The sequence below is a fragment of the Phaseolus vulgaris genome, chromosome 7 (genome assembly GCF_051622355.1).
Source record: "Phaseolus vulgaris cultivar YP4 chromosome 7, ASM5162235v1, whole genome shotgun sequence".
Lineage (NCBI taxonomy): Eukaryota > Viridiplantae > Streptophyta > Magnoliopsida > Fabales > Fabaceae > Phaseolus > Phaseolus vulgaris.
In genome coordinates, this window is record NC_143504.1 from 33836023 (window position 1) to 33849683 (window position 13661).

The 13661-nt window shown below is 39.5% G+C and overlaps 1 non-coding gene across 1 annotated transcript; it reads right to left on the bottom strand.

Moving 5' to 3' along the window:
* Nucleotides 1-4236: 4236 nt before the first annotated feature.
* LOC137817176 (small nucleolar RNA R71) lies at nucleotides 4237-4341 on the bottom strand. The gene has a single exon (XR_011081930.1). It is a non-coding gene; the product is annotated as a small nucleolar RNA R71 (small nucleolar RNA).
* Nucleotides 4342-13661: the final 9320 nt, after the last annotated feature.

A 13661-nucleotide genomic window follows, 5' to 3' on the forward strand; every position in this document is an offset into this window, starting at 1 on the left:
CCTCGTAAAACTATATCTACAGCTACTCTTTTATGTCACATGGAAGGTGTGACTTTGTTTTGTACATTAGCAACCCTTATTTAATATCTATACCTTCCTTTTAAAGTTCTACTAAAAACTACACAAAAGTAATTACAAAAAAAGACATTCATTGATGCTCATTTATTAATGCTTGGCCTTACTCCTCTTGGGTTGGGCTTCTTGGGCTTGGGCCTCATCTTTTGGAAAGACTAATAAGAAGAACTTTAAATGCTTTGGACCTTGTTCATTCTTCCTTATGATGAAATCTTTCTTTGCTTTTCAAGATGACCCTTCAAGTATAGCATCCTTGGTCATCTTCATGTATTGTTGATTCTCATCACTAAGTCTTCCCTTTGGGACTTGGAGTAATTTGTTCAAACTTTTATGTGTTGAGGTGATATTTATTTATAATATTATGTTTTTGATTGAGATTTGTATTATCATTTTATTTTTAACGTTTGAATAACTATTCATGATTTTGATCCCTAGATTTGGCTAGAAAGTACTTCTAAGTATCTGACCTAAATGATAATGCTTAACATATTTGAATGGTAGGAATAACTTTGAAATGTTAATTGCTTTATAAGATATGTTCGTAATGATAAGAACGTTTTTATAAATATGTGAGTAATCGGTACTTAGGAGACAATCTTAATAATTTTATATGCGAAGAATCAATATGAATGATTTTTATATATGCATCAATGTCAATCAAGTTGGAATGTTATTTGTTTTTATTCATTGCAAATAAAAACGAGTGAGAATGATTAACCCCAATCCCAATTTTCTCAATTGAAACATCTAAATCGTTTACTTTGTTTTTTATTTAATTTCTTACATAAATTCTTGATACCAAAACCTTTGATGCAATCCTATCCTGCATCTTCATTTGTAGATCTTCTTCTTCATTTTTTTGATTTGAATATCTTCTGTACCGCCCTGGAAGTCGGAAGTGATGACGTGGCACCAAGCCACAGAGTAGGCGTGTGGGTAAGGCGCCAGAGTGGCAGTGGGGAAGGAAGTCGGGTGGTTCGTGTAATCGCCAGTTATTAAGTTGGCGTGCTCCGATCTTTAGTATGCCAGGCGATCGCCCAGTTGAAGATGAAGTCGCCAGATGTGAACTCAGGCGACCAAGTGATTGGAGATCGCCAGAACAAAGCACATCGCCGAAGGTGAAGGTGGTGCGGATTATGAAGGCGGCCGGCGAGACCACAGGGAAGGTGTACGAGAGCACCCTAACTCGCCCGTTCCAGTTGAGATCGCACTCCCAAGTTAGTTGTGCACTGGGCAGTACCATGCATAAGTAACTTAGCCAAAAGGAGAGTCGGAAGCAGCGCCCAAGTCAAGGAGGCTCCAGATGGTGGCACGTGTACGACCGGATGCGAGCCACGTGTCCAGGTCTGTAACTGCCAGGAGAGAGAAAGTGACCAGGTATATAAGAGTTCTCAACGAACTTTCTGAGGTACGCACGTTCAGAATACACTCTTTACGCTTGCGAGTTCTAGAGCACACTGTGAGAGATAACATTGCACGGTTCCTAGAGATTTCTTGAGTGTTCTTGCTCTTAGTATTTGGTGGTGTTGTCACTGACTTGGGCGTTGGAGTGCGATCGGCCGCAGCGGCGCCGCTCTGTTCTTTTGCAGGTTCTTGAGGTGGATCTAGAAGAAGGACGGAGGTTTGAAGCGGTGCACACGTCGATCCTTTGACGAGGCAGTTTCCAGCGTTCTGGTCAACAGGCAGGATCATCTTCTATGGATAATGAACACTATTTCAGAAGCACGAAGAATTGTACAAATTTAGAAGAAATGAAAATTATGACAATGAATCTAAGTGAGGTTAGGTTAACACTTAGCTTCTAGAGTGGGGTTAGGCCAACACTACTAGGAGGAGTCTAAACTTTTGTCTAGAAAGAAGACAAATGTAGAGAGGACTTTGAATAAGTAAAAGTGACTCAATTTAGAAATCAAAGTTAAAAATCATGTACAAGAGATTCCCATTTACAGGAGAAATCCTCTCAAAACCTCTCTAACGAGAGTGTGATAGTGTTACCACCTTATTGGTGAAAATCCTCTCCATTGTGGGGAAGACATGTGGAGCCTCAGGTCTTCCCTGCCTACATTTCTATTTGCACCCCTCTTGATGAGAATCAACTAAAGGTGGCTTTTTATAATGAAGAACAAGATCATTCGCCTTCACATTTAAAGTTTTTCTTGTTAATCTTTGCAAAAGATAAAGCCCAAGCCCAAGCCCAAGCCCAAGAAGGCCAAAGCCCACAAAAGCCCAAAGACCATCCCATGAAGGGCAAGGCCAAGTTTTAAATAAATATTGTTTAGAAAGGTGCTTAGAGGGAAACATTAGAACCTCTATTGTTAAAGCATCTTTTAGTCTTTAGTTAAGAGTCTTAGGGGGGTGTGTTAGTAGATAGGTGTAGGAGTAAATAAGGAGGTGCCAAAGTGAGAGAAAGGATCACACCTTCCTCATGCTTTGTTTTAGGCGCAAATTCTATAAGCTTTTTGGGAGGGAGTTTTTTGAATTTGTGTAGCTTACATTTCAGCACCTTAGGCTATAAATAGAGGTGCTCTCTTTGTAAATTGGAGATTGGAATTAATCTAAGAAAACTCTACTCAAATTTTGAGTGAATTTTGGAGAGCTTTGAGCCTTCTTCTCTAGTCTTATCTTGATGGATCATTGGAGTCCTCAAGTGGCGGCATCACTCTCATCTAGGAGCATTCCACACTTCTAGTGGCGAGATCATCCAACATTCTTCCATCTTCATGAGCACTCTCTTCTCCTTCCTTTCTTCTCTTTCTATTGTTTTTGTTAGCTTGTGTTCTTGAGTTTTGGTTTGGTGTTCTTGCTGTTTTTTTTATGAGTTTTGGTTCGGCAGTTTTATATTTCAGTCCATTCATCTTGTTCCTTTGCTTTTCTTACTCTTTTGTTCGGTTTAATTTGACTAAAATTGGTTCATCCAAATGAGTTTGGGATTTGGTACTAGTTTTTGGTGAGTTCTTGTCTTAGAACAATGATCCAACTCTAAGAAAAGTGCCTCTATAATGTCCAACTCAAGGTAATTCCTAAGAAGGTCAAGAACCTTTCTCTATATGGCTATTGTAATCACATCACCTTTTTTACTATTTTACATTCTACTTTCTTTTCTATTTACATTATTCTCTACTTTGGCTCAAAATACAAGGCCCAAAACTTCCTAACTACTCTATACAATTTTTTCAAAGCTAAAAAGAAGAAAAAGGCTTTACAATCTCTTCAATAAGTCTCAATCTTTATCTATCTTCTTACCTAAAAGTTTCGAGGTCAGATAGTTTTCATCAAACTTTCAAACAAACTTTTGCATATGTTTTGATATTTAGTGAATATTGTACTTGAGATTTTAGAACTGTTCCTTGTGAATTTGTTATCTGTCCTTAAGCACAATATAATACTTCTGACTCAGTACACTTGTCAAATTAAAGAGTCATCAAGGTTTTGGCGTCGTTGCCAGGGACAGTTTAGGTTTAGGTTTTTATTTGTGAATATTTTTATTTGTTTAGGTTTTTTTATTTGTTTCATAATTGTTTTAAATTTTTTATTTTATAATTTTTTATTATTTTTATTGTTAGTTACTCATTGTGTTAATCCTTGAGTGAGTTGTCTTATAAGATATTAAGAGGGCAACTTTGTAAAGATCAATTGCAATTTGAATAGGAAATTACAAAGGTAACTCGGAAGAACAGGGTTAAAATGAGAAAAATAAAAGAAAGAGATTAGAGAAGAATCCTCAACCACTTCTACCCTTCACATTGAATTTTTTAAGAAGAAAGCAACATGGTTGAATAACAACCACCAAAACCCATAATAATACTTGGTGATTACGTTATGCAACAGGGGTCAAGGCATTTTTCTAGTATTGCAATATACCTGCTACCACTAAAGCCTTGGAGATGAAACCTGCATTCCTCGGTCTGGTAATTACCCATGAATTTATAGCAATGGACCATAAGGATCCATATACACATTTGTCTACATTTTATGAGTTGGTAAAAACAGTGGGCTTTCAATCAGGTGATATTGAATTTGCTTATTTGCATTTGTTTCCTTTTTCATTGGGAAGGAAAGCTAAGGAATGGCTCAAATCCCATCCAAATCAAAACCTCACCATTTGGAAAAATGTAGAGAAGAAATTTTTACAAATATTTTGTCCACTATCCCGCTACATCGAAGCAAAGTTTGATATTTCTATGTTCAGACAGGATCAAATGAAGCCTTCTATGAAACATGGGAAAGGTTCAAAGTGATGCTAAGAAAATACCCAAATCATGGGTTTGAAGATATTGCACAATTGAACATATTTCATAATGGCCTCAGATATGATACAAAAATGCTTCAGATTATTAAGCCCAACATGATAGACAAGTTATTTAGAAGAAACGGTTGTTGGAGCTTAATACTTGAGATGTAATTCTAGGTCAAAATAAAATTCGGACATGGTAGATTGATGCATTGACTGCACAATTGTCTAAATTGCAACAACAATTACAAGTTGTGCAATCTTCTCAGAGTCAAGCTCAACCAATAAGGTGTGACTTTTGTGGAGGTCATCATCCCAATGGCAAGTGTTCTTATAAAAATAATTCATCTGAAGCAGAAGTCAATTATATGAGTAATCAGGGAAGGATGGGTGGTTTTTCCAGCAACAATAATTATCAAAATAATATGTATCAAGGTTTGGAAAGCAATTAGAACCAAGGTTTTCTATGAAAACAAGATGTTGGTTCATCTAACATGAAATCCTCTTTTCAACAACAACCACTTTATGCTTCAATTTATGAAAGAACAAGAAAATTGTAAGATACCTTAAAGAAATTCATGCAAGCTTTTCTGTGCAATCAGAAGAATAATGAAGTTGCAATCATAAGTTTAGAAACATAGGTGGGATAAATTGATAGATTGACAAAGTGGTCAGCTTTCAGCTAACACATACCAACCCCAAGGAGAATCGCAATTCAGTTACCACTAGAAGTGGTATAGTAGTAGGAAAGGGGATTTGTGATAATTTAGTTGTTGAGGTAGTGAGAAAATATGAGAATGTGGAAGAGAAAATGAGTGTGAGGAGGAAAAAGAAAAAATAAAGAAAAAGAAAAAATAAAGAAAATTAGTGAAAATAACGGAAGAGGTATTCCCATAAAGGATATGCCATATCCTTATACTCCTTCAAGAAGAGATAAAGAGAGGCAATTTGCTAAATTTAAACAGATTTTTAACAATTTGCAGATTAATATTCCATTTGTAGAGGCTTTAGAGCAAATGCCGACATACACAAAATTCATGAAGGAGTTGCTGACAAAGAAGATGAGCTTCATAGATGAAAAGACTATAGAGCTAGAGGTCGGTTGCAATGCTATTATTCAGTAATGTTTGCCCTTAAAATCCACGGATACAAGAAGTTTTAATATTCCAGTAACCATATGTGCTTTATCTGTGGATAAGGCTTTATTAGATTTGGGGGCTAGTATCAATTTAATGGCTTGGATTTTGGCCATGCTGAAAAAGAATAGGTGATTTAGAGGTTAAACCTACCAGGTTGACACTATAATTAGCTAATAGATTAATCAAGTATCAGTATGGTGTGGTTGAAGATGCTTTCGTAAAGGTGGATGGATTTCATATTTCCTATATGGATTTTATGGTGATGGACATAGAAGAAGATAAGGAAGTTCCTTTGATACTTGGTAGACTTTTCATGAAAACCTCTAGGGTTATTATTGATGTTGATGAGGTAAAGATTAAAGTGAGAACTCATGATGATGAGGTAAATTTCAATGTTTAGAAAGACTGTTTAAGAACAAATGCAGCAAAGGAAGCCTTTCTTGAAAAAGAGCAGTTGCACCCTTCAAAAATTTTAAAGAAAGTTATACCCCATTGTACTCCACAAGCAATTAAATACAAGAAAGAGCTTGTACCTAAATTTGTGGAAAAGCCACTCACTACTAATAAGCTATCTACATCATGCACAAAGGAGGAAGACAAGGTTCATCAAGATGCAATTATAATGAAAGATGAATTTAAACCTGGTCAACCAATTATGTTTAGTAGCTCTAAGAAAAAACTCCTACTTAGAAGGTTAAAGACAAAAGGGTCAAGTTTGTGGGTTATCAAAGAAATCGGGACTGGTGGACTATTGAACTCGAAAGTCCATATACTCAAGAAGAATTAAAATTGTAACCAACTTTGATATTATTTGATAAAATCCATGTTATTGCATACAATTAGAGTTTTTGGTGTAGAGAAACTCGCCTAAGTGAGATATAACTCGCCTAAGCAGTGAGTTGAACGTTTAAGAAAGGGTGCTCTCTGGAGCAATCTCTCCCAACGTAGACAAATCTTGCTTAGGCGAGATGTCACTTATACAAGTGTCATTTCAGCCTCGCCTGAGTGAGAATTACACGCTCAGGTGAGTTTCACTGCCATCGTTTTTAAAAGTGCAAAAAGGAGCCATTTTTTCGAATTCCAAATTCTCTTTGTGCTTTATAAAACCCTAAGTGCGATTTTGCTCTTTGTCCCATTGCTAAATCTCAAGTTTTCCACTTGCAAATTCAAAATTTCTTGCTTAATCTTTGACATGTAAGTATTCTTGCCCCTACTCTATGCTTTAATTTCTATTTAAAATTATTGCTTATTATTCTTCATTGCATTTTTTTTTGTAGTTTGGGGGATTTAGGATTTGTTGCGATTATCTAAAATTCATGGTAAATTTTTATTATATATTACTTGGTGAATGATAATTGAAGGTTTTTGATGATTTTTTATGGTTAGTTAGGTACCATTTACTCATTAAATTCATTTTTAGGGATATCCATTAAGTGTATGATAAAATGCTTATATGAAAATTCTCTTGCAAATCATGTGAATTAGTTTTAAAAAATTTGTACATATCCTTGGCAGTTCTGGATTATTTGATGCAACACTCTGAGAGTTGAATTTAAATGGAAATGTTTTCTAATGATGTTTATTTATGACAAATTGATTTGTTTGAAGATTTTTATTATAATTATAGTGTTGTAGAAAAAAAAATGGGTCGTAAAAAGAGCATTACGACACAAACTGCCAAAGGAAAGAGAGTTAAATTGATTCCAATTATCCTAAACCTCCAACAAGGAATCGATTCAATAGTAGGGAAAAGTGATGTGAATTGATTTTAGGATTGTTCATTTTTGGTGTGACACTTTACTTAGATTGAGATTTTAGGAATTTAAGAGTGAAAACCTTAGAAAATCCCCACTGGACATTAACTTAACCAAGTGGTTAAGTAGATGTGAATGTTCATTTCACAAAGGTAAAGCTCAAAAGACAAGATATTGTGAGCATGGATGCAAAACTCAATTGATAAAGACAAAACCGAGAGCAATACAATGATGGAAACAAAGACAATGAACATAAAATGGATGGAGAAAATGAAGGAGAATGGAAGAAGGAAACTTACGGAAAATGAGAGTGATGTTCACGCCACTTGATGGGTGGTAACCATCAAGAAGAGTGGAAGGTCGCCCCTTGGGAGCTTCATTCTCATCAAGATAAGACCACGGGATAGGAGATAACACTCACTCAAGCTCACACAATATTTGTGCAGAGTAACTCTTCTTCTTTTAATTTCAACTTGAAAAATACACTAGGTAGGCCTCCTATTTATAAGTGAAGGAGCCTTGGAGAACAAGCTAAAGGGGTAGGATGGGAAAAGGGAAAAATGGGCAGCCTTAGGGTTTGACTTAGTCAAACCCGCATCCTAGGCTTGTCCTTTTAGAAACTAGGTCAAAATGTCTTCCAAAAGGGCTAGGAACAAGCTAAAATGCGACCCACACCCACTATTATGCTAAAGGCACCTTATTCTAGCCTATCTTTGCTCTTTGGACCCCTAAAGAGAGCCCAAATTATTTACAATATATTTGTATCTTATGAGAAGACTAAAAGGAAGAATAGTTGGTGTGATGGTTTATGCTCAGCTCCTCTGGTGAGGTCCATGCGATCCTTGGAGGGGTTATGAATTGGTCGTTGAGATGACTGTTCACCATGTTCTTTGTCTTTTGCTTCCTTGGTCATCTTCGTAGTTACTTGGATTGTATCAAAAAGCACCGAAGATATGAAGAAATTAGGAATTGGAAGTTCATCACGGAAAGACGAGTGCAATTGCAACTCGAAGAAATTGAATGGGTTGTAGAGAAGAAATTGAATGAGATTGGTAGAGCGTTTGACTAAATATGATCTAAAGGTGGTGTGTGACTTTTTTGCTAACGCCTGAGCTGGAGGTTTAGAGTTAGAGGAAAATGGGTGCCATTTGATAGGGACTCCATCAGTGCTTTCTTATAGAACCCATTACTATTAAGAGGTGATGATGACTGCACTTATCACCAGCTGAGGGCCAAAACCTATGCTTTTAATGATGAAGAGGTAGCCAAACAGATTTTCAATTGCATGTCTTACACAAATTAAAATATTCGGAAAAAACAAGAAACACTAATTCAATAAAAGTACTACTAGGAATTGTTGACAATTGTGAACCAACATGACTTGACAAAACTAGAATTATATTTAGAAATTAAAATGACTCAAGACACACATGGTTATATCACTTAAAAGCATAAAAAATCAAGACTCGATTAAAAATAAAAGCACATACAAATTGAATAATTGAATTCCTAAACTTAAAATTATGGAAGGATCAACATAGAATTTGAAAATTGAACCGGTTTAACATCAAATAGGTACAAAACAAACAATGAAACAAAATTAAAATAAACTCTATACAATTAAAAAGTGATGTGGACAACACGAAAATTCAAAGAACACTTTATAAAAAGAAGAACTTACTACACCCAAGACGTTACATTGGTTCAAAGAAGCCAAATTGTTACTATAACTAGTCACTTCTAACCTTAACTAGACTTACTCTACTATTGGCCTAAATACAAACCCAAAATCCTAAGCTACTAAGCCAAATACATATCCCATGAAATCCTAAGAAACTTTATACAATGTATTTAAGCTAAATCATGGCCCAAAAATAATGTTGACTAGTCAGTCAAAACTCAGTCTTCTTGTGTTCTTATGACCAAAGCTCTAGTTTATGTTTTGATGAGTTGAAGGTCTTATTGGATATGCTTTGTACATTCCTTCATCCTGGAGTTTTCCTCTTGATTAAGCCTACAAAAATAAAAATAAAAATCCCAAATAGGCTCATATTTGCTAATAAGTCCATAAACATACTTTAGGTCTTTATCCTCCTTATTATGTGGTTGTGTGTGGCTGAGGGCTCTGCCATCACATTTTGGAGGTAACACATGAAGGAAAAACAGACATGAACAAAGCAAGGAAGCATGCCTTGATCCAAGAGTATGAGGTTTTCAAGATGCTAAAAGGAGAAACTATAGTAGATTTGCATAAGAGATTTGCACACATTGTAAATCACCTAGGTCTTGCTAAATACTTTAATAAAGAGCAGTTGAACATCAAGATTCTCAAATGCTTTGATAGGTTATCGCAACCAAAAATCACTGCTTCATTGCTTGAAAACTCATAGAACATGAGATAGAATTGAACAGTTTTCTTGGACAAGTTTTCAAGAGGGCATGCAAATCTAGAAGCAGATCTTGGATCGTATAACTGTGTTTTTGGAAAAGTTGGTCTAAGTTATAATCGAAGTACCAAAAAAAATCTTTTATAAGTTTTTTGGAAAACAAAGGGCCACGGTCTAAACCTTCGGTAACCTACTTTAATTTAAAAGAGGTCTAATCCTGCCGGTTGACCAAGTGCAAGAACGATGCCTCGTCACGATCTTTCCTCACCAGCTTTAACACCACGTGTGCTTCAAGTCCACTCCACAGCTTGTCTCTCTAAGAACCTGAAAACACAGTATGGTGCATCTGCGGCTGGTGGCGCTCCGCCGCTCAAGTCAGTAACAGGAACACCCAAAAAATGAGAGAAAACTAAATGTTGTAGAACCCTGCTCCAGTGTTCTCAACCAGAAAAAAGAGTCGTAATGAACATACCCCTGCAAATTCTGTTAAGTTTACCTTTTATACCTAGGTATTTTCTCTCTCCAGACAGTTACGCTTTTGGACGCGTGGCTCGCATCCAATTCTACACGTGTCATCATCTGGGCTAGAGTAATTTGGCGTCATTTTCTATGCAGCATCCAACCCTACACGTGTCATCATCTGGGCTGGGGTAATTTGAGCGTCATTTCTATGTAGCATCCAACCCTACACGTGTCATCATCTGGGCTAGGGAAATTTGCTATTCAAGGTGTAACCTAGCACGTAACGCGCTCTGGAACGCCACCCGACAAAGCAAGTATCAGATGCAACGAAGTACATCATCTCTGTGATATCGCTTGTCGTAGGAGCCACCTTCCTCCCCCACCACGCCATGCATGTTCCAGTTGAGAGAACCTCGCTATCGACAAATGTCCACTCTGGGAATCCCGTCATCGATGAGTAAGCTGTGTCCCCCAACTCACTTAACCTCTATGCTTCATGCTGACGTAACAATCATCTTTACTGAACCTCCAACGTCTTCAACTAAATTCACTAGGAAATCCGGCGATATGCCTCTTGTGGCGATTCCTGACCCCCTGATCTTCCGTCATCTAACACGGCGATGATACGAAAACCGACTATGTACGCTGAAGAACGCCACTTCCACAAACGGCGACTATGTTAACTTCTTGACCATTCATCTTTCTCTTGTCCACGTGTCTCGCTAAGCGCGCCCCACGTAGTCACTTACTGTCCACGTCATCACACCCGATGACCTGATCGGTAGACAAGCCCCACAGTCTTAAGCTGTGACTTGTCCAGCGAAAAGACTAGGGAGTTGAATTTTCGGCGATCTACGTGGCTTTGTGCGCTACCGCCCATACTATTTACTGATTTGACATTTCACCAACCCACTCCGATCAAGTGACACGCGGACTTATCAATGACTATTATTCGTTGCCGTTTGTGCTTCTTGCAACGTTCAAAATTCTTAAAACCTTCGCGCCACTTCACTGTTTCATTATCTTCTTCTTCACTCCAATCTCCCGAAACACTTTAGCAAACGCTTCGTCTCCCTCGATCATCATCTTGCTCAGCACACCTCTGATCATCAAAAGGTATCTTTTTATCTTCCACTGACATTTGCTGCATTTTGATCGGTTTGCATCATCCATTAACTGTCTGGAGCATACGTTGTGGGCTGTTTCGTTCTTTGCTTTACCTTTTTCTACGTTTAGGTTTTCTAGCTTTCTCTCTGTGAGCCCCCCTTGTTCGTTCTGTCTTCTGCTTTCAGTTGAGTCATTCTTTTTACGAACTCTCATCTCTTCCCTTTTTCATCTTCTTTGCAGCTCTTCTGATGGCTCACACCAAAATCACTCCAAACCCTCCTCCATCTTCTCAAAACCCTCCGCCGAAAACTCGTAGGTCATCCCTTCCTCTTCTCGCAATCCATCAAGGGATCCCAGTATCCCTTTGAGCCAAGCCGTGAGACCCGCATCCTCTCGACCCAACCAACCGCAACCAACCCCACCTCAAACCAGCGCGGCTGTGAGACCTCTTCCTGACTACAAACAGCTGTACCCCTGGGCCACTTCAGCTTTGCTGGGTGAGACCTCTTCCATCAACACCGACATCGACGTCCTTCGCCTCAAGAAAGGTGATAAAGCTCACCTTTCCTTTAGCAAGGAGCACGATGACAAGGTGACCGTTCATCCTTGTCCCCCTGGGGAGCCCATCTGCACTGACGACTAAGGGAGCAATGGTGAACCCATCTGCTTCATCTATGCTACCATGTTCAAGAAGGTCAAGCTCCGCTTCCCCTTCACTCTCTTCGAGAGGGAGCTCTTGACCGAGCTTGACATAGCCCCCGCCCAGCTACATCTCAACAGCTGGGCATTCGTCAGGGCATATCAGATTGTTTGCGCGCACCTAGGGCACCCAACCTCCGTGGACGTGTTCCTCTTCTTATTCGAGGCCAAGAACCCAGGTGACCGTCTATGGGTCAACCTCAACAGGGTTGTTGGGAGGTCCATCCTTTCCATCTTCCAGCAATCCTACAAGGACTGGAAAGGCAAATTCATACGTGTTTGCTGCAACGACCAAGACCCCACCCTCCTCGACGGATTTCCCTTGTATTGGGTGAACAAGGGAAAGAAGAAGTCTAAAGACAACTTCAGGAGGGCTAGAGGTCCAGAAAAGATGGGGGAGCTCGACAAGGATCTATGCAACTTCTGGAAAGGAGTTGCCTCCTCCAACATAACCTTGGCTACCTCCTCCATCATCACCTACGAATTCCACGAAAGTCAACTGGACTTTCATATAGGATTGTCTTCCCCTCATCTCCGAGTTTCCCTTTCCCTGAGTGCGCATCACTCTATCTTTTATTAATGTTGCTTGTGTCATTCTGATCTACATGTAGTCGTGACTGGTTAACACATGCATTAGTTCACACAGCTTATTTTCCTATGCATCACCAATTGTTTGAACTCGACTGGTTCGTGATCATCGATTTCTTTATGCAGATACAATGTTGGGAAAGGAGCATATGGCGAGACTGCGCTCAATAGCCAAGCTTCATAATCTGGCGGCGGGCTCCCAAACCATTCCCAACTCTGTCGCAGAAGCCGCTGCTGCCCAAGGCAAATGTCCACAAGTTGGCCCATCCACTGCTATCGCTCTTCCTGCGCCTGAGCGAAAGAAGCTGGCACCAAAAAGGGGTAATAGGAAGATCCCCAGAGTGGTGTCAGATGAGGAGGAAGACGAAAGCACTGAAGATGGGCTAGTTTGCAAGAGGAAAAGGGCGACCGTAGCTGGGCCACTAGCAGTTGGAGGCACCAGCCCCAACTACACTGAGAACCCCCAGCGCCTCCACACCTTTCGAGTCTGGGCATGCTCTCCCTTCAAACGCCTCAACTGCTGGAGCTGCACAAGAACAACTTGCAGATACGCAAGCTTCCCCTCTACCTACAACGGAGCTTCCTACCTCACCACCGCGCCACGAGGCCCCCCTCGCCATCCAATCTTGTGAGGGTGGTGGTGAGAATCAACCTTCAACGCCTCCTCTAGCTCCAGCTCTTCCAGCCCCTCTCCAGGAAGCTCTGAAGTCCTTCACCGTGCACTTAAATGCCATGGTTGTCGAGAACCTTCCTCGAGTTGTCGGTGAAGCTCTAAAGGATTCTCTGAGCAAGTTCGAAACTGACAACCGCATTCATCAGGAAGAGGCGAGCACTGCGAGAGCCGAAGCTGGTAAACTTAAATGTGACATGCTAATGCAAGGGCTAGAATTCTCGCGAGTGGAAAATGCTCTCAACGATGAACTTCGGAGTTTGCGCAAGGATAAGGCTGAACTGCGCCAGAAACTGCACTTCAAACTTCAAGAAGCTGTTGAGTTAGAAAGTAAGCTCGTTCCTATGAGGGCCAAAATAGCTGAGCTAGAGGAAGCCCAAAAAACTAGTGAGGCCAAGATGGCTAAACAGGAGAAGAGATCAACCGAGAGAGAAACCCTTCTGGGGCAAGTCGAAGCAGATCGGGACAAGAAATATAAAGAACTGAGTGAAACTACCGCAGAGCTTGCCCAAATGCGTGAGGAGAATAGTGGGCTGAAGAAGAAGATCG